General features: G+C 39.2%; 1 long non-coding RNA gene across 3 annotated transcripts in view; it reads left to right on the forward strand.

Annotated features, from left to right (window-relative positions):
- Nucleotides 1-4,022: 4,022 nt before the first annotated feature.
- LOC106045349 (uncharacterized) overlaps nucleotides 4,023-21,147 on the forward strand; it is a 122,727-nt gene continuing 105,602 nt past the window's right edge. The window contains exon 1 of one of the 3 annotated variants that reach the window (XR_010831287.1): nucleotides 4,023-6,735. This is a non-coding gene — a long non-coding RNA (uncharacterized lncRNA). The remainder of the gene's footprint in view (nucleotides 6,736-21,147) is intronic. The other 2 variants (XR_010831285.1, XR_010831286.1) reach the window with 2 other exon arrangements.

Genomic DNA, 21,147 nt, shown 5'->3' on the forward strand with positions numbered 1-21,147 from the left:
GTTGTTTCAGCCTGCTTTTGTTGTGCCCTCTTGATCAATACTGGGTTTAACCAGTATGGGGAGAAAAAAAAAGTTGATGAGGGGGAACATGCCCAATCTGAAAGGGAAGACTACTGACGCTTGTACAGGCCCAGGAGAAAAGGACAAAGCCTTGCACTAGTGCAGAAAAGGCACCACAAAGTAGGACAGAAACTGTGAACTAAAAGTTGAGGTTGGATTGGGTGATGCGGGAGAATGACTGGTTGGTTGGTTTATTGTTTGGAGGAGTCTAAGCTGAGTCTAAAGAACATATCACAGTGATGAAATAGACTTGGTGAAACAAATAGTAAGATCGTACAGCTTTGCCAAGGTTCCTGTGCAAGTTAAAGGTAACACGTTTGGGGTTTTTTTGGAAACCTTATAAAACCCTTGTGTCTATATGCATCTGATGCATCAGGAATGTAAATCCAGACTATATGCAAGATTGGGAAAGGGGATTGTGCAGCTGCTGATGGGTCTCTCTGAAAACGAACATTGGTCTTGGGACAAAAAGCATCTGGATCTTCTGAGGCTTAGGACAAGAGTATCACAGAGGGATACTTAAGCAGGCTGCTCCTTTGTTGCCTTGCCCCCTAGATGACAGCTCTAATTTCCAGAAGTGTTCAGCATCCAAGAATTCTCATTTGAATCAGTAGGAAAGGGCAAGTGTTGCAGTTTTGAGTTAGGATTATAAATTTAAGTGCTTAAACATTGATGTAACAAGCTTTCCAAGTCCTTAAAAAAAAGTTGTCAATTTTATACTGGTCACAGATAGCGCAGGCACAGTCTCTGGGCTTTGGATAACGGCTGCAGCTCCAGCAAATCCTGCGTCGTCACTTTTGGAAGGCTTTGCAGGAGTGTTTCAAAGAGGAGGCTTGATCTAAGAGTGAAAGTCTGTATGTTTACAGGAACCCTGATCCAGCTTCCACTGGCACCGATGGGAATTTTAGCACCGAATTTGTTGGTTTCTCATCCAAATCGTGCAGTTTTTATCCTTTTCTTGTGCGTTCATTTTTTCTTTTCTTTGGCAAGGTCCCAGATATAAGCATATAATGGTGACCAAACTGCCTCTTTCCACCTCTTTCCCGGATCTGTCTGTCTCTTTTGAGTTTATCTTGAACCTTGTAGACTCTGTAGTTTGCAGCTTTTCAGATTCACTGACTGAAAAGAGTGTAGAAAGAGTTTCAAGCACAAAACCATAATTGTGAAAGCAGCTTAAGAATACTGAGCAGGCTTTAATATGTGGAGGCATTAACGAGAACAAAAACAGGATGGAGGACTTGTGTGTAGGCACTGTTAAGCTTAACCTAGAAAAAAGCGAATATATTGCTCACGCATTGAGCCACTAGAACATGACAATGGTAAAATGCCATTAGGACTAGTTAGATTTACATGAATAACAGTAACTCATGACTCATGCAAATGCAGCAGATCAGATTTCTCTCTGCTGTACCCCTGGACAACTCTGTTGGCTTCGTTCATTCAAACTACAACAGTGCTCTTTTGGTTGGGTGTGCTTATAAATCATTTGAGTTACTCTGGTTAAAACTGAAATAACATTGATGTAAGCGGGACCTTTCACTTCAAATTGAGATGGCAAAATATGTTCAGCCTCTTGAGAGGAAATGACAATGAGCTATGGCATACTAAAGGAAAGCTGAGCATTGTAACTCTTGGGATCCCATTGAGAAGCTCTTTGTAAGGCCGTAGCCTCTCACTTCATATTTTCCAGTGTCCAGACTGACTTTAATTCTGTTCAAAAGAAGGACACTCAGACTTTTATTTTTCCTGCAAGTTTGCATTCTCCTTTCTCTCACTTTCACAAAGAATGTTACCTCAGAAACATTAAATGGGAAACATGTGCTTCAGGGTTAATCGTATTGCTGCTTTGTAAGGTCAGCTCCGAAGTCTCAACATAAAGGCTTTGTTAATCTAAAGTGAAATAAAAGCAGCTGTCATAAAGCATGTGATATATAAACTCTCATTTAAAGTTGTATTATATTTCTCTTATTATTTTTAATAGTCTGAATTGAGAGAGAGAAAAATATTTATTGAAAGGATAAAAAGCAACACTTCTCTAAATGGCCCTCTTCAAGAAAGGGGAGACAAGCATTTTGTCACTCATAGAAAGACACAATTGTTAGGTGCCTTTTTGCCCCTGGTACTCATTTCTCCCAGGTCATGCATTTTGTGTACGAAAGAACAAGGAGTGAGGATGTTCTGTAAGTGAGCATAGCAGGTAAGATATAGCAATTTCACAGCTTTTTCAAGAAAGAACATTTTTCTCCTCTTTCATTAAGTTCTTGTTCTGTCCCTTCCAGTCAGGGATTTAATTTTGGTTGGTGGTGCCAAGGAAAGGCATTCTTCCATGCCCCTGCTTTATTTGAGAGTTGCAGTTGAGGTTACACAAAATCAAGTGGTGCTGTTTGTGTCCTGAGGTTTCTATATGTCGATGGGTACTGGTTTTCTCAGCAAATTTAAGTTGCCTTTGTCTTCTAGAGACTCCTCCGATGCCTACCTTGTATCTCGTTAAGACTAATGCAATTGACGACATTGAATCCTTGCTAAAAATGATCATTCGCTGTGTTGGAACAACTTCAGATGTTTCACCTTGAGGCCCAAAGGATATGGTTTGCATCGCAGAAGTTTCATTTTGGATATGCGATGGGGGAAAGGCAGTGGCCTTTCTGGGTTGCTTGACAGACAGCTGCAGCTGTGAAATCCCGAGATTCCTACCTGCCAGAACAGGGAGCCAGTAGTTGCTAGATCTGAACGCTCATCCTGATGTTTTTCATTTGGGGATTGTACAACTTGTAAGATACATGATGTTCCGGTTATGCATAGATATCAAGGGAAAAGTTGCTTCTTTTTTAGAACTGCGGGTCAGTGTGTGTGTCTGATTCTTCTCACTGAAAATCCTTTTGGAAAGGTGTGTATTAAAAGCAGGATCCTCAGACATAACTTGAAGGCCAAACTACTTCGGAAAGAAACTGAAGGTTCTTGACAAAGGTAAACTGTGAAACTTAAAACACAAACTGTGTATGAAAGCGTTGGTTATGCACTTTTTCTGAGACGTTGATGATCATTTGGCCACATTAAATGTCATTATGGAAGAGCATACAAATGTGGGAGATGTTTCTAAGATGTTGGTTTGGCAACGTGCCTTTTAGTGTGTCTCAATAGGAAAAGAAATAACTGAGGAAAACTTAAGCTATATTTTGTTTGCTGCCTTGCTAGTCCTCACTGAGGCTGTTACCTTCACAGTTAGAAAACTTCTTAGTGCACAATGGATAAGTTAGTTGTGATACAGCAATATAGTCTTTGGATAGTTTAGTCATCAATTAAAAAAATAAAATTTTGGCACTCTACATAGAAAAATAAGGACAACAACGGTATTAGTAGAAAACTAACAGTTCTATGACTTGTAAGCAACACGGTGCTTTTCCTCTTAGTTTCACCTGTCTTTCCATTTTCCTAAATTTAAAATTATATCTTGGCTGTATTCTATTTAATATATTCTATATTTTCCCTCACCTGCAGGAAAAAACTTTCAGGATTCATAGTAGATCTCGTTAGCCAAGTGTAATGCTATGGTAGTATAGAAAAAAATCATTTTCAATGTTCAATTATATCTGCTCTTTGGAGAGCCTGTGTCCATCTTATATGTCTTATGCTACTTGTTTTGGTGGACTTTAACTGGAATATCCTCAAATCTCTTTTATAACTCTTTTGGATCTCTCTCTCTCTCTTTTTTTTTTTTCAATTTACTTCATTTTTTTTCTTTTTTTTTTTAAATCACAGTTTCTCTTTTTACAGTTGTTCAAGAAATCAGAAACCTTATTAAAAATTGACAAAATGGAAAAAACATGTTCTGTGAAGCCAGAATATCTGTCTTAAGTGTTTTTATGGTCCATTCTTCCTTTTACACTAGATCAAAGCATCAAGGGACAAGAAAATAGGGTGAGAAAAGTCAATTCAAGCTTGCAGAAATTGTGCTCAGGCCAAATATTTATCCTGTGATTCATCAAAAATGTTGCAAAATATAGTACTGGACTTTTAATGATCTAAGGTTTCACTGCCAGTTCTTGTAGGACATCCTGTTCTGGTGCAGTGCTTAAAGAAAAAAAAAAAAAAGTCAAGTAAATTAGGTTGAAGTGTAGTTTGGAGAGACCTGGAAGCACCTAATGGATGGGCATACGCCATCATGAAACAGTGGTTTATAAAAGAATGTAAATATTTATATTCATGGTGGTAAAAGGCTCACATTTAAATTGATATTAGAGAATTTTCTCATAATGGAATGAGTTCCCGTTTCTGCCCTGAAAATAAAAGGAATTCTTCAAGAGTGAGGCAATTCTGAAAAGTCGCCGCACAGGGATGACGAGTCACATCTCACACTTCAATTCTGCTGAAAGAAAATAGGAGACTTCAGAATTTTAAATGACAAGATGGTGAGCAACTGATCACTTGTTAAAGGACGCTGAATGTGTGGGACAGAAGGATGCACCGGGGAAGCAAGCAGATCCAGAGCTCAAGCAAGACACAGTGATACTAGAAACAGTAAAGAAAACAAGGTAAGACAAAGGTGCAACAGTCAATATATCAAAGAATTTGAAGGACAGAATAATTTAGAATTCCAGTCAAGGTCTGTATAGCCGATTATGAAGTACAATTGAAAGATGTTTGCATGAAATCTACCATTTTGCTGAACTATCACATGTATGAACCATTAATAGAGAAGGGTCTGCTTCAACATTTTTTTCCTATCGTGAATTGCTGTATTCTAGCTGCACCCTTGTTCCTTCTGAAGGTGGCTACCTTTCAGGAATAGACCTGTGTTTTTTTATATATATAAGGAGTAACACTACAAGAGGAGCTCAGTCTGTGGAGAAGAAAAGGGGCCTTGCAGGTCTTCAGCTCCTGAGGCAAAGTGCTCTGAATGAAAAAGCTGAAGCCAGCCCAAACCCCGTTGTTTCTCAGCCTTACACACAGGTACTTCCATCATCTTTCCTACTAGACCATGTATCAAAAACTTAATTTAAAAACGAAAAAGTAGAGTATATGCTCAACCATATAACTTATATGTTAATGAGATTAGCATATAGACAGAAAAAAGGTAGATGTGAAGAGCTAAATTCAGAAACTTTCTGTTGCTGTTTAAAGGAGAACCTTTAGCAAAGAAAAGTTTTGCTAACAAAGCATAGGATGCCTCTTATTTGAACTGTGTATCATGTGTCTGTGTCCACAGCTCAGCATACAATTTTAAAACTGATCCGTAACCTTTTTTTCATGAGATGGTCTTAAATGTGAGAATACACAGTTGGCTATAATGGACTGTACTGTACAACCACAAAAAACCACAAAGGTTATATACTAATGAAGGTATAAAATACAGAATGAACTTGGAATGAAATGCATGGGAACATTTTGGCTCTCACAATACATGGAAAAGGGCAAGCAGAATTGTCTCTTGTGAAACATGAAGGAAATTATGTAACTGAAATTTTAAACATACAAGTTTCTTGGCTTCTCGTCCTTCCAGGATTACTGAGGTAATGAAGACGGGATTCTACTCGTACTTTTCAAAATGCTATTAATGTCATTCCTGATCTCTGATGGAAATAACTCTACTGACTCTTGATAGACTATTCATTTCTTTTGGAGCTGTAAAACACTGACTGTTTGCAATCATCTTAAAAATTTCCTTTCTCACTCACTCCAGGAGAGAATTTCCAGAAAAAAAAAAATCAAGCCCAGCACAGTGTATGCTTGCTTATGACATCTAAGCAAGGAGAAACATCCACTCTCTGTAATGTGACTAGAACTGCAGAGAAAAGGGGAAATGCTGCTCTATGGCGCTCAGCGTCCTCTTTAGTGCTGCTTTTGCAGCATTTCCCACTCCAACAAATGTTAATGTCATCTTCACCTTGTTGTTTAAAAGCATCAATGCCAACAAAACATGCACTTTAAGAGAATCTGAAATTCTTACTTCACCGTAATTTTCCACATCAGAAAGCATAGAAACCTGCAAGAAGCGGGGCTCAGGCCAAATAGGCTGGAGAGGAATTTGAATGCAGGAAGGAGAGGGGCAGTTAGCTTTGTTCTTTTGAGATAATCCTTAAGGTCAAATAGTGGAGAGATGGTAGAAGAAAGGATTTGACAGAGAAGGGAACTTGGTTCTCACATGGAAAACTATAGCCTTATTTTATTTTTTCTTTAGGTCACGCATCAAGACAATTCAAGTAAAGGCTGAATAGTTCTAGAGCTCTGAGAGGAAAAGCCCCTCTCTTCACTTTTGAACGAAACAGCATTTTTAGTACTCCTGCAAATAAAACAGTAGGAAGAAAAAGTTTTGAGATGCATGGAGATGTAACAGCTGTAAAGCGTTGTTGATATGATGCTGTTATCTTTCTGAACTGGCAAAACCTGGTGGTGAGTGGTGATTTAGGCTTTGATTTGTAGCACCTGTGCTATGCAGGTGATGGCATCCAAGCAGGGGGAACACCTGTGAGCTGCTTGCATGCCATAGGAAGGTTTTGCTCCCTCATTTGAGAATGTGTGGGGGTAAGCATAGGTCTGCTCTGTGTGAGTTTTCTTCAAAGCAGCATGCTAGTTCTTGGTTTTGTGGTTATTTTAGTTTTCCTACACTGCAAAGCTAAGAGAGAAGCTGACCTCTGATGAGCAGCAGCGTGTGGTTTCCTGTGCTGCGTAATGGAGGTGAGTGACTGGCTGCCAAAGGGAAGCGAGGGGTGTTAATTAATTAAGTTACAGCAAGGCGATTTCCAAATCGTGGATGGGGAAAAGAGGAGGTAGATTAGAACAGTGGAAAAAGGGTAGCGTGTGGTAGGCTAAGCGGATGAAATGCTGTTCCTTATTTATAGGTATGCAGAAGGGTTTGGGCAGCTCTGTAGCAGTCTTAGTATTTCTTGCTACTGCTTACTTGTGGAAGAGGCATTTGTACCTGCTTATGTCAATGTCTGTGTCCTTTTGCTGCTCCGATGGATGTGTTGAAATTTATAGAGCTTGCTGCTGTTTTCAGGGCAGTCTAAATCTAATTAGCAAAGCTAGTCCTTATTAAGGTTTGGGAGCATATTAATGAAGCATTTCTAGAAAACTATTGCTGTTTCTGCGCATGCTTAAGAAATTCAGCCACTCACTCCTACCAGATACCTTCAGTCTCTAGAGGTTTGTCCTGGGTTGGGCTTTGTGGTCACGGGTATACACACCTCTGTAGTGTTTTGTATCTGCTGGTGTGTAGGGAAGAAAAGGCTGGAGATGCTGTGTCCAAATCGTTTAAATGAAAGCAGTTAGTGTTTGCCACTGTAGTCCTCTTTGGTCACGGTCCATCTTGGCCATCAGGGGAGATGGAGGTGCTGGAGAAGAGGTCAAAACCAAGAACAAAATCACACTGGTGCATGTGGAGGTTAGAGCTTTTCCAGAGGTTCCTCTTCTTTGTTCATGTTGATCTTAAAATGCCATATATGATGGGAACTGGTTGAAGTGCTGTGTTTTTTCATTCCTATATTCTGTTCGCTTTGAGTTTATGCAAATATGCCGGCCCCACAAGTGTTTTTTTTTTTTTTTCTTCCTCATTCTCATGAGGAAGAAAGAATTTCACCAACTCAAAAAAAAAAGTTGGCATGGGTAATTTTAAGTCGAAGTGAAGTAGTCTAACCATTGAAACAGCCCTTACTCAGGATAAAATTGCACTAACTGGAAGCCCAGTGCTGGATACTGGCATAAGGCAGGTGTGGTGGCGATTAGAGTCTAAAAGTGAAGCGTGGCTCCGTTGCATCAGTGGATCATCCTAACTGCAGGAGGCAGAGCATCAGCTGGTCCCAGTTAGCATGGGGATGTGTGCCTCCAGCTGGCTTGCTGCCTGGCACACGCCTGTGCCGTAACAAGAGACAGGCAGGACTTAGGAGCACATTAGAAGACAACTTGACACAGAGCTGTGCAGGCAGCGCAGAAGATGAAACAGGGAGCTTTAGAGATAGGCGTAGAGTAAATTACCAAAGCATTTCTCTTTTCCATGTGTTTAATTTGAGGTCTGAGTTCATAATAAGTGATACCATGTGGGGCTTCCTTAAAGTAATGCTTACCTATTGTAATCCCTTAAACACTCCGAGATGCCTGGAGCATGAAGTCATTTTAATCTATTACCTGGAATGTACTAATCACACTCAACAAATTTTTGAACTGCTATTAAATACTTGAGTGTTGTTCTCCCCACTCCAACCAGTGCAGGGCTGGAGATATTGCTGTTTCTGCAGCAACCCTGGCACGGACACAGTTATATCACGTACAGCCCCGTTCTTGAGGGATGTTGGGTGCATAGATTGCTTTAAGCACATCTGTATGTTTGGACAATATAAATTAATAGTCCACATGGTTAATGCACTGTGTAGCTTTCTCCTTGGTTCAGCTGGTAGTTTTCAGAGAGCTGTTCTACTGGGGGGGACCTTTTTTTTTGTTTTTTTTTTTTTTTTTTCCTTCTTCCATGCAATACACGGTAAACATAGTGACTGTTGCTTTTTACCAGATAACTTGTTTGGCCCTGCCTCGACTCTCAATAAATGTCCTAAAGATCTCACTGAGGTGGTTGTCTCACATTACCAACCTAAGCACAAAAGAAACAACGTTCTGTGTTCCTAGGTCTCTTTATAATGAATAGCCCTGAGAATCTGAGGAATGCAAGAGTTTTCCAATAAAAGCATCATAGTAATTGTATTAAATGAGTGAATCATACATGTCATCTTTCAAATATGCTGGCGTGGATTTTGTTAAGACTGACTGACTTGGCTAGCGTGGTAGGTATGTTTCTAAAGAATGGAGCTTAATGATAATATAGAGATCTGATCTCAAAGCTAGGTAGGGCTAGATCTTGAACATGCAAACCTTCTGGGGCATAACAGTGTGTAGAACCAGATGCTTTTTATTTCAGGAGATGCTGCAATGGCAGAAGTGGTTTCTGTAAAAAATAAAAAATAAAAAGTTTCCACTGTGATCCTGACAGCCTGATGGCACTAAAAAGAATCAATGAGATTGGAAGGAGCTGAATTCAGAGCCAGTCTAACGTTTTTCAATTAAGGGAGCATAATCTATCTGCAGTGGAGCTACTACTAGCTGCTCAGTCACTTTCCACCCTATAACATTTCAGATCCTGCACAGCTCTTTCCTTGAAAGAACAGGGCTAGGCTGCATGAGAGACAGAAGTCCTGCTCTCATTCCTTGAGAGATTGCAAAATCTGTGAGTTGTGTTAATAGTCTGTCATCTTTTCCTATTCTAATTAGTTATATGGGCTTGCTGCTACCTACTGATTTAAAGTGGCCCTGTTCCACCACCAAAAGGTTTGCTTTTTGTGTTAGAAGGGATGGTTATATAGCCTAGACCTGAAGAAGTGTTAAGAAAATACAGATAATCTTGGGGAACGCTTTGAGGCTTTCTAAATGAAGGCCACTTCAGAAAAGTGATGCATAGGTGCACGAGCCCATTGGCAAGTGTCCAGTGCCACTTTCAGTAGTGACAAGGTTTTTCTTGTACAACTCATGATCAGGAGAAGCCCCATTTAAGTAATATCACACAGCAAGGTGTTTGAACTTATTTAGGAGCTTTTTACCCTACTGCTTGGTTTTATGCTTCTGTTTTACTATTATTTTCCTAAGATACAGAGAATCCCATACTGATGTCTTAAATAATGCAGCTCAAATTTTCATCTGAATTCAGCATCACTCGTTAAAATTGGTCATTAAAGGAGATGTGCTCATAGTAGTAATAAATAAATGATTGATTAATCTGAACACAAACATGGACTCTGAATACAGGTTAATAGTTAAATACTCATTATAATGAACTTTGTATTGCTGCAGTGTGCAGCACCTGATCCCCGCCCAATGCCCTTAGAACCCAGATAATAATTTCTTCATTTACTTTGTGCCTCCAGTGATGTTGTAATTGTGGGAATCATTTTTGTTTTGATTTTTTCCACTTAATTTTTAATTTAAATTGTACAAAAACTCTGCTTTTTTCTGTTTCTGTGCCTTTCAGGGATATTTTTAGTGTAAATTCTAACACGCATTCATTGCTCAATTAGCTCCTGATGCTGAGGGGAGAGGTGTAAGCTAATTGCCCAGTGTTATTAATTTAATGAAATGTGGGAATTAATTTCTGGAAACACATCAGAAAAATATTTAATTTCATCTTCATCTGTTCTTTCAAACAACAAATGAACAGTAATAATAAACAAGCCAGTACTGGTCTTGGAAAAAAATGTGAAGAATGAGAAACTACAGACCTCCCTAATAAAAAAGTCATTAACTATTTGATTTCTACAGATCAGAATTGAAACAATCTTAATACATATTTTTATTCCTGGCCTAGCATTGTTTATCCATTAAGATCCCTATGAATAATAATGTACATGTTGTAGGAAATGCAGCCTCAAGAACCAGGAGACCTCCTGGCCTTTTTTTTTTTTTTTTTTTTTTTTTTTTTATGACTGCAGAGAAAGAAATCCAAGAAATGCAAGAAGTAACTGAGAACAAACTTGCTGGTTGGTCCCAGGCTCCTCCTTGGGCAGTTTTTGTTTGTATTTTTCCTGGAGTCCTTGTCCATCCACATGGAACACCGTAAGGCTCTTTTGGAAGTGTTTGGAAGATTGGTTTAAGCAATAGTCATTTTATAAGGATAGTTCTTCCGTTGTTTCACCTACCTGTTACGATCAGTATCGATGTGACTGTTGGATCTCTGCCCTGTGTTTCCTTGTTTACCAGATGCCCTCTGAATTCAGAACTAAAACGCTTGCTGGGTCCCACCGGCGCCTGATACACAGGGTGCTCTGCTTCCTTCTGCTCCATCCGCACACCTCATGGGTAGCTCAACCCTTCTCACAAGCAATTTAAAAAAAACATTTTTTTTTAGTGCTCTACTTTTTCCATTCTCTTTTTGTATTGAGTTCATGATTTCCACATGCCTGGGACTGGCCTTACTCATGGTACAAGTTTTGAGGTGTCAGCCTGTAAGTGGGGTTGCCATTTCTTAAGCCTGCAGCAGTGAGTGATTTGGGCATTCTTCTCCCCAAACAGTCTTTTTAAAGTATTTATATTTCACCATATTCTTGGGACTTTAATCTGTAGTTTGTTCCATACAAAAGCATGTTTAAGATTGTTGTGTTTAAAAACTGTTGTGGGGTTTTGTTCTAAGTAGGAGCCACTTGTGATGCTCTATTTCTGTAGAAAAAACTTCCAGAAAACTAGGCATCCTAAGACACTTCATGGCAGAAGAGGAATTAAAAGCAGAGCTACTGAGTCATTTTGGCAAGGGCCTCTAACCAAAACAATTCTTGATGTTAACTGTCTTATTAATGGAAGCTTAAGTGTTTCTGAATTTCAAGTTCACTGTAGTACCGTTTGTTTTTTATGCAAGCTATTCCATGAGATTACAGACTTTTTATGTCACTTTCAGCCTTGTTTTGTTACGGATTTTTTTTTTTCCTTGCACACTTCGTTTCAGTTGTGGACTGAGAGATTGCAAGCAAGTAGCCTTAGGACTTGAGGTGGTAGGGTAGTTCATGTTTGTGTACAGGAACCTTCTGCCTGTGAATTGGTGTCTGTATTCAATTTATCTGAAATGAGAATCAAAGTTACAAAGACACGTTTGTTTCTATCGGGCATTTCCTTTTTTTTTGTAGCATTAGAAACCTCTTACAAGCCTTGTCCCTCTGAAACAGTGCCTCTTCCAGGTCTTGAACTTGTTTCAGGGTAATTTCATCTGCTGTAGAAAATGTCTCCAATAACAGACTTGATGCATCTGCAAAATTGACACCTTCAAGGACTTTTGAAAAGTAAAAAACGTCATGAAATTGGCTCCTTTCAATGCTCAGAGAATCCACAGGTTCGATTAAAATCATAGGCTTTTAATAAATACTAGAGAATCGTGAAATTACAAGAGTATTTATCAAAGGTGATTCTTGACTGAGGGTCCTCTCTGCATATGGATCTACTACTAACTTCTGAAAACTCTTCTTTATCCTTTTTCTCCACTCCAACCCCAAATTGTGCTCTAGAGGCTTTTGACTTAGCCAGGCACGTCAAACAATCCTGCAACTGGCACTTGGGGAAGAGGGGACAGCTTAGCTCAGCAGTTAAGCACTTACCAATAAAAAGGCAAGGTGGTAATTTTGCTGTTCTTGAAGCCTTCTTTAGTAAAACCAAAAGTGTATTCTGATCTTTTTCTGAAAGAGACAGCTACACTGTACTGCATGACTAGGTCCCAAGCATACCTTTATCAGTAGAGAACAAACGCCTTCCCTATCTCCATGATGAAAATGCTGTGAGATCACTGCTTTGGCTGCGTTTGTCCTTTCCCTTACAAAGTAAAGTTTTGTGCACGTTGAAACACATTGAACAGGAGCAGTTATTGTTTTCGGTCATTGCTTATAAATTGGGATTTAGGGTCACTTATGGCCTTTTGAAAATGGTAGAGAACAGATGTCTGCTTGCACCTGTTGAGTACTAACTGCTTTGCGTGACAGGGTACTTGCAGGAAATGGTTGCCACTGTTACTAGGGTGGGTGTGCAGGAAAAGAGGAGCTCGGAAATGGGAGGCAGGTGCCTGTGAGCTATCTGGTAATACTTGGTTCATGCAATTGCTCATTTGTGCTTGCTTGGTTATAAGCAGGTTAGTATTTAGAGAGGAATAATAATGGACAAAGTTAACATCACTTTAGTATGCAGAAAAACTGGAGTTAAACATTTGTCCCAATTCTGCAAAGAATCTTCCTGTGTTCCTGTGGGTTTTGCAGTAGCATTTTTTGTATTCTGGTTTTAAAGTTGTTGTGTTTTTTTTTTTAAAGTATTTTTTTTCCACTGAAATATGAATCTGCTTGCCAGCCCATAGCATAACTACAGATAGCAGCTTAGTATTGTAATGTCTCTTTCATCTGAAAACCTTGAAAAAGCAAATGGATGAAGACTTCCAGTATCATTGCCTTGTGTGGCAGCGTTATGAGGTACAGTGGAATATTGAGTTACTGCTGGATCCATCTAAAAGCCTGAGGAGAGCTGCACTGCTATATGGCAGTAGTCATTCCTGTAGTTCCACTAAATTCGTGGTTGTTGTCGCTAGCAAATTCTTCATTACAGAATGTGAGCTGGAGAAAATCTTGCTTGTAACAAGTGAGATCAAAACTGGAGTATCCAGAACTCCAGTACTGATCAGTCCTGTTAATCTGCATACTGTGTCCTCGCCACAAGCCTGCTTTCTTGACATTGTTTTTAATGAGGTTCTGCTGTTGATGCACTCAACAAAAATATTTCTTTTGATAAGTTTATGTATGCATGGGAATTGACCCACTCCATTAGAAAGGGGAGAAAAAAAAAAAAAAAGAAATGCCACAGATTTTGCATTACCCAAGCTGCCTCTAGAAGGAAGGGATAGCAGCCTGTGAGGTATTTGGAGTTACTGTAGAAATAGAGACCATGAACAACGCTATTTCAGCAAATTGATAGGAGCATGTAGACAAACTCTACTCTAAACACCTAGATCTCAGAGACCTCTCATTCTCCTCTGATGCTAAGAGAAGGGGATTAGTTAGGAACTTGACATCAAACTAAATGTTAACTACTGAAGAAAAAATGATGATATTGGGAACAATGTTTTTCTTTATGCTGGTAACAAGACAGATTTAAAAAAAATAATACAAATCTTAGCAGAACAGTTTTAACCATGGCTTTTGTGTGAGCTGGTCAGTGGCATGATCTAAAGATCTTCTTTAGAAGCATATGAGCTGTAAGTGAGAAAGATTGAAATAGTAACTGAAAGAACTATGTGAGAAAAATTCTGAAGCTTACTCTTAACTGTCTTGGCATTATCTACGTACATGTGAGTTTCATGAGAAATGTATACCCCAAGTAGTATTGGGCAAAGTAGGTGTAGCCACTCAGAGTTACATCTGCCTTGTAAAAATAAAAAACAAAACAAAACCAAAAAAACCCACTAACCCTGCATTTTAATTTCCAAAACAAAAAAATACTTCATATTCTGTTCCTTGGGAGAAGGAAAGGCAAGATACCATCTGATTCCTAAAAGACTGTCACAAAGACATGAGGTTTACTGGGTGTTTTCAGCAATGCCTTTGAGGCTCACCCACTAAGGGTACTTCTGAAAAAGCGTAAAGTCTGCATCTTATTCTTTTGATGGATTACCAGAATCTCAGGCTCATGCCTGAATTTAGTGCAGCACAAAATGTAGCTAAGGCAGAAAAGAAGGAAATGAGATGAGAATGCCTGAAGAAACTTTGAATGTCCTTGCTTTGATGTATTTCACAATCTTAGCATGAGTTCATAACTAGCAGTATACAATATATACAGGACTCGGAGAGCCAACACAGCATGACAACCAGAAAAAGCAGTATGTGTTATATATCAGGAGAAAAGTGAGCTGAAGTTATCAGATGTAACAGCAGAGTTCAAGCAAAGTTGTTAAGAAGGTACCAATTGTGGCCTCGTAGTCATGAATTGACCTGTATTTTATTTCTGAAGAGCGTATTAAGTCCTGATCATCTCTAGAAATAATTAAGGTGTCTTCACCCCCAGATTAGAGCAAAGAATAAATAAGTTATGTTACTGTTCTGCGTGGCATGCATACCTCCAGGGATGGTCTGGCACTTTCTGAGAGAAAACATTTTACTCATTGTCAGACTCTGGAAACCTATTGCTTTCATGAGTAAACCACTGCATGCAACTTGTAATGAGGTGCAAGACTAATTGGATATCTCATTAGGAAAACATGCTATGAAGAGAATGTTGGACACCCTGCATATTCAGAGAAGAGGAGCCAGCTGTAATATATCTCGCTGTACAAAAACGTGAAGATCGACAGGACACAAATGCTAAACAAATACTTCACTACTGTTTTAAGGGCTTTAATGAGACCTCTTTTGCTGTGATTGGTGCCTCAGCAGTGTTTTGCTAACAAGGATAACGTCGTTGGCCCGTAGTAATGAACTGTGAGTTGATTACAGAGCCACCTGATCTCAGGATGACTGTGGACACTTGTGCGTAGGAGACAGCTTGCCATCTCTGGCAAATATGAGGTAGCCAGGAAAAATGCTTAGAAGGATTTCTTCACAGCTTGCCTGAAGGGGGAAGCAAAGACAAATGTGTTACTGTACCTGTCCCACCTCAAGTTTAGTAGATCTTTGAGAAATTCTAAAATTCAAGTGTTTTAATAGCAATTCTGGTACGTCATGGAGGTTTTGCTGTCCATCTGTACTCAGATCTGACTGCCGCAATGACAAAAATGATGGTGCTTTTATGACTTCTAAAAAATGTTTTCAGACATTAGAGGACTGAGATTGCAAAGACAGGTGAGAAGCAGCTTCTAGCCTGTTTATGAGTGGTAACTGCTACGACGTCTGCCCACTCACTTCTGTGCAGCAGGATAAACTCTTAGAACAACTATGGAGATGGAATCACAACAAAGGCAATAATTTGACTAGCAGAATGCTTTTTTGGCATATAAGCCAGGCTGACTTTTTTTTTTTTTGTTTCTGAGCTCACTTTGACTTGTCTGGTGGAAACCAGGACTTAATCTGGCCACCTAACAAAACTGATCTGGGATTCCTCTAACTTCTTATTCACTTTTCTAAATGCGTGTGCTCAAATGGGTGTTTGCAACCTAACTGCCAAGTAGTGTGTAGCCTTTTCATTGCAGAGGAAAAGTAAGGTCTTTTCTGATGACTTACAGAGTTCTTTCTATTATTCTGGAAGACAAAGGACCAACTTCCCTGCTGATTTTACTTTACAGGCTGTAGTTTGGTTTCGTCTGTAGACAACTTGGCTTTAGGTGGGAATGCTGGGTCCTGAAACAGTACAAAATACTAACCAGCACAAAGGATGAGACGTGCTCTGAGAGGCAGATCCTGTACTGCGCTGTAAAGATAGAATATTCTTTTGTTGAAAGATTAAGATGCTGTCTGTTACCTCATAAAGCAGTACTCAAAGTTTGATTTCTAGCTTCTCAGCCAAGTGTCTGTTGTCAAAAGCATTCACCACTAAGAGAGGTAAAAGAATGAAAGACGTTGCCAAACAAATAGTAAAAAAATAAAAAATCAACATTCATTGTTGTTCCAGATGAGGAGTATATTAAAGATGTGTTAAGGTAGCATGGTTGAACTTAGCTTTGGTATTTCCTGACTTTTATTTTTTTTAACCTACATTGTATTGGTGTTTTTAATGCTAGTTTGATTAGCAGGTCACTCTGTGTTCATCGCTTAAGAAACGGTGTATGATAATTTGAGACAGGTGTGTATAACATCTTGGATCTAGCCTCCCTTCCCCTTACTTCAAGGTACTTTAATTCATGAGTAACCAGAATATTATAATGATATTTGGAGAGGTACTGAGAGATGCAAAAACATTGCTCACCAGATAAGTAGTGTTATCCATTTTATGCATGCTTCTAAACTTATATCAAAGATTAATTAGAATAGCATTGCATTAGGGTAAAAAGATAGGGAGCTGTATCAAAGCTGAAGCCCAGTGCATGAGCACAAACAGAGGCTGTCTCTCTAAAGAGGAATTTCTCTTTTTCACAGATGGAGGAAGCCTTTTGCCTCAAAGACTTGTTCTACTCTAATAAAAATCATAAGGCAGGCATTAATTCTGTAGTTTAAGAATACTGACTTGGCACTTAAATTCAGCTTTGTGCACTGTGGCAAATGCAGTAAGTGAGCATATTTTGTGTGTCCTTTCCCCAGTTACTTTGTCAAGCAGGCAATCTTAACATCCATGGGCAATACAGAATTCTGTCCCAGTGTATTTCACAACTTCAGTGAAAAAAATTACAGTGATAAAAGTTTGTGGTTGCAAGTAACATGACAACTTGTCATCCAAAGCAAACTTTGGTGGAACAGAGACGTGTTGTCTTCCTTTCCATTTTTGCCCAAGAGCGTACTTCTTTAGGACTTAAAATACAATTATTTTGATAATAGCGACTGCTTGGCAGCTAATATCTGAGAAGAAAGTAAAGGAGTTAGTGGGTTTTACATGGAATTAAAATACATCTAAAACTGGGTCCAGCAACCTAATTTTCAATATAGAATGTCTGGATTAATTCCTTATCTTTATAACTTTCATTCTTACAAATAATCTTGTCATAAATTACCATAAATCTCATCCTAAAATATTAAGGTAAAATAAAATGATACAAAACAACGGGGGCTAACTTGTTCTAACATTTTGCATGTGAAATATGATTACAGCATTTCCAAACTGACTCAGTATCCTTTGACAAACACAGTGAGAAGCAAATGAAAACAACTAGCCCTCCATTTGCACATCTGTTAACTCATTGACACTGACGTGAAACCCTTCACTGACCCGTTCAATACAAGCAAACAGAACGTGCTCAAATGAGAAGAAATAATTTTGGAGAAGAGTCCACAAGTAACTCATAAGAAAGTGTTGAATTATCTGACATGCAGATATGTGATGGCTGTAAAATAATGACAGGAGGAGAGATTAATGAAGCAGATGGCTGTGTCAGGAATTAATCGAATGTCAGGATACGGTCTGGAGCAGTGGGGAGGATGGTTTGCATGTACTCAGAAAATGGTACCAAATGTAGCTCAGAAATGTCTCAGTCACTTGGTCTGTATGGAGAGCAAAGGGCTGAGCTGACTGCCGAGCGCCTTGCTGGCTGCGTTGCAAGCAGTGTGTGTTAGATCCGGAGAGGCTGCTGGGTGCACGGCATCGGTGCGAGCTGCTGCACTGCTTTCAGAGCAGTTGTGGTTGTTGGTGGCCTGCTGGCCAAGAGGGTGTGCAGGGACATCTACCAGAGGAGGCAGAGATGTGAAAAGTCAGTCTGTAAAGAACGGGTGTTTGAACTGCTCTGAGAAGTTTGCTGTAATGCTCTGAGTTAAAGTACTCTGCACACCTGGGTCCCTGTACCACTGCTAGGTTCCTAACCATCACTGTAACTAGAGCGTCTTGTGTATCCAAAACTTCTTGTATAGTTTCTTCACATGGCTGCTTAGTATATGTGCCCTCAGTTCCACTGTGCCGCTGAAGGAGCAACCTTGGGTTGTTTTTTCTTTTTTTTTCCAAGCACCGTGCTGTTTGTCTTAATCCTGTGCTTTTTATTTATCAAAATGTAAAACCTCTGGTGGCAGAAAACACCAAAAATTTGAATGGGACCTTGTCTCACCCCACGTGCAGTATGTGGCAGTCTCAAAGTTGAGCTTTCAGAGCATCAGAGCTGCTTTCCAACCTGCTTGCTGTCAAAGGATCTCCCACGGGCCCTGTGAAAACCGACAGTAAGACCAGAGTAGGAGCAATAAACTTCCGTCTTCCACGGTTATAGACATCCCAAAGCCTACTCAAAGGTGAGCTTAAACTGTACCCAAAATCATTGCTTTTCACTTGAAGTTGTAGAAGTGGAAAAAAAAATTCTCTTGATATTGATGACAGATCACTTTTGAGGAAATCTCCAGTGCGGTGATTTATTTGGTTTTAGTGTTGTTCTTGTGCTGGAGTAATACTGATTAGGGCTAAGACCCTTTTTCAGTGCATTCCTTTAAAGAACTTTTTGGGAGACCTCAGATATAGGGCCCCCTGTTCTTGTCTTTGTACTTGAAAAATTATCAGTGGAGTCACCCTGTAGTAATTTCACACCAGAGGAGTGTTACGATCGGGCCTGCGGAAAAGTAGGACTCTTGCAACATATTGAAAATATAAAGCAAACCATTTTTTTCTTCTGAAGAACTTGTAAAGTTCATTCTGAGCCCTGAGAAACCCACACAAAAGTTCCTCTTTTTTTATGGGGCTAGTTTTAAAGTTGTTTTCTTTAAATAAATAAAGAAAACTAATAAAAAGGGATCTCTTTCTTTACAAGTGGTTTAATCCCACTGCTAGAAAGGATATAATCCAGATGACTCTCTCAGGGGATAAGAAAGACTTGTGCCAATGTTCCCGTATTGCTGAAAGATTCACCAGGCAACTTTCCTAGCTGAGAGAAAATGAATTACTGCATCACTATTTAGCTTTACCTCCCCGCTTTGACCATCACTCACTTTTCTTAAATCTTTTGAGAAACAAAAAGGCAGCAAAGCTTCAAGTGAAAACCTTAAAAGGAATTTCTAATTGCTTTTAAAATGTAGCCTTGCAAACTCTTGATACAGCAGTTAACTGAAATTTGACATTATGCAGCTTATTTTCATTTAGTTATGTAATGATGTAAGAGAGTATTGTTAAAGATACTTTATTAAAATTACAAGAACTCCTAAAATTCTGATTTGAAGAAATCCAAGTCATCTGAAGGTAACATTTAATAGTAAAAGTTTTGAATAGCTGAACTCATCTCTTTGTGTGGTGCTACTTTCTTCTTCAACAAATATTTGCCCCAGCTTTATATTTTTATTTGTTCTACACATTGTACTAGTGGATGGGGGGAGGACGGGTGTGGATTCCAAAAATTATACCAGATGTTGCATCTTTCAAAAATTCACTTTTTCCGTATCCCTTTTGTGGCTGCATGAGCTGTTTAGAACATCGTTATTAGCATCATACCTACTCACTTTAACTTGGAGTTTGCTCTCAAGACTTTTCTTTGCTTATATTTTATTTCTTTATCCTGCAGCATAGCCAAATGTTAGTGACACTATGGAAATGTACCCTTGATAAAGCTGTGCTCACACAAACGTCTTTGAAACACAGCCACTAGATTAGCTATTTGAGTAACGTGAATTAAGGAAGTCGACCAGAACTAGTTATTCATAACCCCTTGCTTCAGAACATCTTCATAGTTTAAAACGTATGTAAAGCAAAACCAAGCTTCTGTTACAATTCAGCTAAAAGGGCGTAACTTTGTTTTGTTTCCTATGGGGGTGCCCAGCTGAAAGGATTGTCCTGTTGACCCACCATCAGAACAGTAGGATCTGATCCAGTATGAATAGTGTCTTTTCTCTAAGATTTGGTCTTTCTATGTTTTTTTCTCTGCAACTGCGGATAATGTGCTTTAAACCATTAGCTTTTATTTCATTCATCTTCATTGCAGAGTGTATTTACTTTCTCATGTTATGAAGCACTCTTTCCCGTGAACTAATCTGTTGATTGGTGATGCACAAAGATAGTGTTCAAATGAATGAACCCTCATAATCTGGTCCTCCCCTCTTACCTCTGAATTCTCAGCACAGATGCATGCACCAAGCCTATCTCTGTACAGCCAGCTATTATAGAAAGCGTAGTAAACAAATAGAGTTTTTGGGGTCCCAGGTATTACATGAAGCGTAATAGATAGAGCTTTGGGGGTCCTTCTCAGCAGAGAGCTGATCGAGTAGTTGGAAGAGGACAGAGAGATCTCATCTCATTCTGTCACTGACTTGCAAGAGCTCATGGATTATTTTAGGAACCCTCTTTGTATTTTTGGGGCTGAGTTTCAAGTAGTGCTGCAAAGCAACGAGTCCAATTGGCAGGCAGAAAAACTCCCCAAAATTCAAAGTGAAATTAGACTACCATAAGCAGTATTTCAAAAATAGGATGAATCAGGTAAGGGAATAATTTGTGGGAAAGGATCCTTAACACACCAATACCAGAGACGTTCCCTTCTGGACTGCACGTAGTGTAGACAATGCTTCACTGAAAAGGAAGGAATGGGAAGGTCCATTCCTTCTCACAACCGTAACACAAAGCACTGCTGCCTTTGTGCTCGTACATTCTTTTTCACTTAGCAGCAAGCTTCTTGGTGAAGATCAGAAAACTGTTTAAATAACCACTTCCTGGCATGTCCTTGAGCTGCTGATAGCTCAAAGGAGATTTTTTTTTTTTAAGTGAGAGTATTCTGTTCTTGATCATGGCTTGTGTGGGACTGTTTGTGGCTAATTAGTATGTATAAAGTGTAAGTAAAAATTTTAATGATTTGTGTATGTACAAAAGTATGACCAAATGCTTTTTTCTGCTGTAGAAAACTGTCACACAGAAGCACTTTGAAATGGCCACCTGACTTAGAAATAGACCTGGGATCTCCGTAGTCTGATATTTTGTCTGCATTCATGAATAATACCAGACTAAGAGTAAAATGAAAAAAAAATTCTATTGCATGTTAAAGTAGGGCATGAATGCCTTCATCTT

The sequence above is a fragment of the Anser cygnoides genome, chromosome 4 (assembly GCF_040182565.1).
Source record: "Anser cygnoides isolate HZ-2024a breed goose chromosome 4, Taihu_goose_T2T_genome, whole genome shotgun sequence".
Lineage (NCBI taxonomy): Eukaryota > Metazoa > Chordata > Aves > Anseriformes > Anatidae > Anser > Anser cygnoides.